Source organism: Pholcus phalangioides, unplaced genomic scaffold, assembly GCF_987345545.1.
Source record: "Pholcus phalangioides strain wild (caught in Gottingen) unplaced genomic scaffold, Ppha-v1.0 ptg000015l_1, whole genome shotgun sequence".
Classification (NCBI taxonomy): domain Eukaryota; kingdom Metazoa; phylum Arthropoda; class Arachnida; order Araneae; family Pholcidae; genus Pholcus; species Pholcus phalangioides.
This window is the reverse complement of record NW_028301608.1, coordinates 82,872,860-82,878,177: the sequence shown is the minus strand read 5'-3', so window position 1 is coordinate 82,878,177 and position 5,318 is coordinate 82,872,860.

Below are 5,318 nucleotides of genomic sequence, written 5' to 3'. Positions count from 1 at the left end.
TGATATCCCATAAGAAAATTACGTTTTTTCTATCCCTTCAAAGTAGTGATTTATATTTGTGATGGCCATCATTTAATGAAAAAAAACAATTCAGCCAAGCCAATCTTTCAAGTTTAGAAACAGAAAAAAAGTCTCATGGGGTCAAATCTGTAGAATTAATTGGATAAGAGATTGGTGCGAAGCCCAATTCATGCAATTTGGCCATTGCAATGATGGATCTGTGAAATAGAGCACTGTCTTAGTGAAAAATTTATTTGTGCACCAATTTTCGCTGTTTCACCTGCATCCAGTGTTCGCCAATACTCATCGATATGCGTAATTCGCGCCTTAAAATTTAGTTTCACTCCTCCAAATTTTGTTCAGGAGTGAAAATACTTCAAATTCTCGGTAGTTGTTTTTTAATAGAGTGATTTCTCACTGACAAGGAAAAACAAAAATACCCCCCCCCCCCTTAAAATTTTAGAGAAGAATGAAATTACTCTTCAAAATTATATTTTCGGCTAACACTGCCTGCAGCTGTTCTTTTGAATTTCTCAGAAGTATGGCCTAATGCTCGCTTATTCTTGTCTGGGCCTTCTGGAAGTAGTCTATTCAATCATTGCTTTGAAAATCCTTTAAAATTGTGGCCATCAATTTATAGCGGACAAAACCGCGTCTGCTTTATTTTGTAGTGTACGAACCAGGGCCGGAACTGCCCCGGGCGGCAATTTTTAGGTGAAAACATGGAACACCGTTACAAATTATCGAATTCCGAATTAGTGGGAGCGGCAAGACAATACAAAAATCCTAGGTACGAACCACACTCCATCCACTGCTTTGACTGCTGTTTTTAATCTAATATATAGTGGTGAATCTCCATGTTTCACCCACGGTCAAAAATCTTCAGGATTTGAGGCAATTTTGATAAATTTCCTTTTACAATGTCTTTTGTGTTCGCTTTTGATTAATCTTGATCAATCCTAGTACATCTTGCACAAAGATTTTTAGTTTCCAGTTCCCCACTGAGAATGTGTACCTGCAGAGGCGAGCTTAAGTACTTTGCGGCCCTCTATAATGATTTTTCCCGATCCTGCAATATTCCTCGGCACCCTGGTGCACGCCAGGTTTGCATTTAGTACCTGATAACGATTATCGCAAACTATACTACGTACTATATGGTAAAAAAAGTCACTTAGCAATAAATTTAAGCTCATCGCCCAACGAGAAAAATTGTGTGCTCCCGGGAACTTGAAGGTTGAGAATCACTACGCTCAATGTAATCATATGGCCACCTCCAAAACGGAGGGGGCAGACAGGGCTCCAGCCAACACCATCTACAGAACAATGCCTCCGCACAAAGCTTGTGACGTCAACGAAGAAGGCCATTTTTCCTATTGCCATTGGATATACTGCAAAAAAAGATAAAGATATGTCATGCGTCGGCCTGCTATATCCAATGGGAATAGGTGAAATGGCCTTCTTCAGTGAAGTGACGAGCTTCGTGCGGAGGCCTTGTTCTATAGATGGTGTTGCTCCAGCCCGGGGATCCATTCTTATCAATATTGTTTCATATTAAAAAAAAACTATACATCGTAGCCTGTGAGAAATATTTGCCCTGGTGACCGTCAAAGATCACAGCCTAGGGATCCTACTGCAAAATGTGGGGGCCACGTCTACAGCGCAAAACGATGGAAGGGCTAGACGAAGGATTGCCAACCTAGAGCTGCAACTTAATACTCTTTCAGCAGGCACTTTGCCCCCCACCCCTCCCCGTATAGTTTGAATACGTCGTTACAGGGAGAATTCGGCGCTGTGGTGGTCGAGTGGTTAAAGTGCCGGACTCGTGATGCGAGGATCCGGGTTCGAACCCCACAGTGGTGGTCGGCTGAAGTTGGTTTTCTGTGGTTCCCAACTTCAAGGCGCAAATGCGAGCCGATCTCCCCGTTAAAAAGTCTCGCCACAGAGAGCAACAGTCCTACAACGGTAAATAATTCAACCATAACACTTCACTCATAGTTAGTAAAACTGGGGGCAGATGACAGCACTACACATAACAAGCATTACACAGAAAACAAAAAACTTTACGTCAGGTTGCACTACACGTACACGCACATTCCCGCATGTAACGATTCGTTGGGGGGTTCCGCGGGGCGGGGGGGGGGGGGTGTAGCAGTAGTAGGTAGGGGCTCGGGGATCCATGATGCAGCCACCTCGTTGGGCAATTTGCCTGTTGTGGCGTTGTATTTGTATTTCTAGTCCAGCGCACGGGGCACCAAAACTGCGTGCACTCTTGGTTTATTGCATGGGAAAACAGGGCGCGTGCTGAAGGGCGTGCTGAAGGCCCACAAATTTTCATGGCCTGGAAATTGGTTGCTTTTCACAATCAAGTTTATAAGTACAACCCCACGCATCTCCCTTTACGAGCATTATATGTAATTCGCCACAAAATAAATATATGCCTAGGACTCAAACATATGAAATACCGACCGTAGGTTTGCGGGGGGTGGGAAAGGTCTATCAAAACCTAAAACCTGTGGGTGCCTTATCTTGAACAGAAGTCATAATTCAAGATTTCTTTGATCATAAGTCAAAATGTGACTAATCAAAGTATTTTTATTTCCTTTTGCGGCCCCTAAAATTTAATGGCCTGGTGCGGCTGCGCCCTTCGCAACTACCTAGGTCCGGTCCTGCGCACCTGTTCTACTAAGATGCCCACATATCAATTATCTCAAGCAACTTCAATCTGCAATCTTCCATGACGATACCGTGGACTTTTTCAATGATTTTCAGGGTGATGGCCTAAACCGGACGCCCAGGGTGCTCTTCTTCGGTGCACGTATGACTCGTTTAAATTTGTTGATCAAAAAATAAATGGTCTTTAATAATTCAGAGTCTTGGGAACTCTGAAAAAAAAAACAACTCTATCATTATCTCTTGAAACTTATATTTCTTGAAACTTACTCCAATTCAGCTTTGATCTAGGGGTTAGGTTGCAACTACACTGCTCAAAACAATTAAGGGAGCAAGCAAAAAAGTGAAGAAAACCGTGCGAGACAGCCACGTATTGGCATACAATGGATAGTACACGCGTATCAATGCGCAATACAGAAAAAAGACGTAAAAAAATTTGGAATTAAGCTTTAATTCTTTGAAAATATGGAAAAAACATGAAAAGATGATTTAGGGCAACAATTTGGTTACATGTAAACGATAAAAAAAAGTACTGTTTAGACATGATGCATGAGTTTTAATAGGGCATGTGGTCTCCTCGAACAGCTAAGACTGCCGCACACCTGTTTGCCATGGATGCGATGAGGTTATCGGTCAGACTTTGGGGAATACTGTTCCACTCCTCAAGAAGTGCAATCTGCAAGTTTCGGACAGTAACAGGCGGCCTTGGTCGCGCAGCAATGCGTCGTCCGAGCATGCCCCAAACATGCTCGATTGGATTCAGGTCAGGAGAGCACGCTGGCCATTCCATACGCTGTATTGTTTCAGCTTCAAGCATGTTCTCCACCAGACGAGCTCTATGCGGTCGGGCATTATCATCCTGGAAAACAAAGGAATCTCCAATGGCTCCAGCGTAAGGGATGACATGAGGTCGCAGTATCTCGTCTGCATACCTTCGGGCCGTCAGAGTGCCATTCCGAATGATATGCAGGTCCGTACGTCCGCCTATGCTGATTCCACCGACCAGCTCGTCTGTATTGTGACCTTTCACGAACGAATGCGGGGTTATTTCGAGTGCCCCTGTCCCTCCATACCAGAACACGTCGGGTGTCACACTCCAGACTGAATCGAGACTCGTCTGTAAACAGCACTTGGCTCCAATCATGTTGCTCCCAATCTCGATGTTCAGCAGCCCATCTTCTTCGGGCCGCACGGTGGCGTGGGGTCAACGGAATGCAGACCATTGGCCTACGTGCATAGAGCCCTCCCTCATGAAGCCGATTACGTACTGTTTGGCTGGACATCCTTCGTCCTGTTGCCAAGAGCAACCGTCTTTGCAGCTGCGTAGCATTCTCTGTTCTGTTTCGACGGGCGTACGTTCGTATGACCGTATATACCGGTCATCAGTTGCTGTAGTGGCGCGTGGCCGACCTTGCCCTGGTCGACGTCTAACATTTCCTGTTTCTTGGAATCGATTCCACAACCTTGCAACAACACTTCTGGCGACTCGAACAGCGTCCGCGACACTACGTTGCAGGGGCGTAGCCAGAAATTTCGTTCGGGGGGGGGGACCACTTTCATTTCGGGGGGGGGGACCAAAGTGACAGAACAATGGATTTGGCCATCTTTGTCCCTTTTTTCGGTCATTTTCTCACATTTCAGGGGGGGATCAGACATCCAAGTCCCCCCCCCCCCTGGCTACGCCCTTGCTACGTTGTGTTTGCCCGGATTCCAGTCTGCCTATAACACGCCATGCCATGGATTCCGGTAAATCACGTTGTTGAGACATCCTCAAGTCACCTTGTCTCAAAAAAAAAAAAATACTGCGCAATCGAATTTCACAGTAAAACGGACGTTTCTGCAACATCCCGATTTCTGCCCTTATCTCCTTTCTCTGGTTTTTGACGTCATGAACTTTGATTTGCATATGAAGTTTTCTTCTTCCGTTTCCTGCTAGGCTTTAAATTATGGATGATTCATTTTATGTTACTTATCGGTATACATCTTTGCGTAATTTTGTTAAAACCATGTGCTCCCCTAATTGTTTTGGGCAGTGTATTTAAATAAAAGGGTTTTTTTTCCTTTCCTTCTTTTCTGCACGACACTTACACAGTATCCTACAATCGACTGATGGTTTTCAAGATGTGATAGCAAAAAAAGAAACGGTACCAGACATTAAAGTTCTTCTTGCGACACATTTGATCATTTTTGTCGCACCACGGTCATTTCCTGCACACGAGGGCTAACTAGACTGGGACCTACAATTTATTGCTGATTCCGAACAGAAGTCTCTTTTTTTATGCTTACCTCTCGGTGAGCATAAAAAAAGGAGCTACCACAAGAAGTCCGGACTCCTTGTGGTAGTTTACTAGTTATATAGTAACGGAAAAATAAATAGTTTTTCATACTGGGATCGAACCCGGGGCGTTCCACTCAGAGCCAGGGTTCCTTACCACTAGCCCACATTATAGGGATAGGAAGGAAAGGAATTTGGTATCATTAACGACCATCCATAGGAAAGCAAAAAAAAAACCAGGTTATTAGACAGCTTTTTGATAGAAATTTAGATTATTGAATCAAATTTTGATTACAGCTAGTAAAATCGACTTGGCGGGAAAAATCGACAAGATCGTCTGCAATCAGCTGGCTCCATTGTCCAACCGCAACTG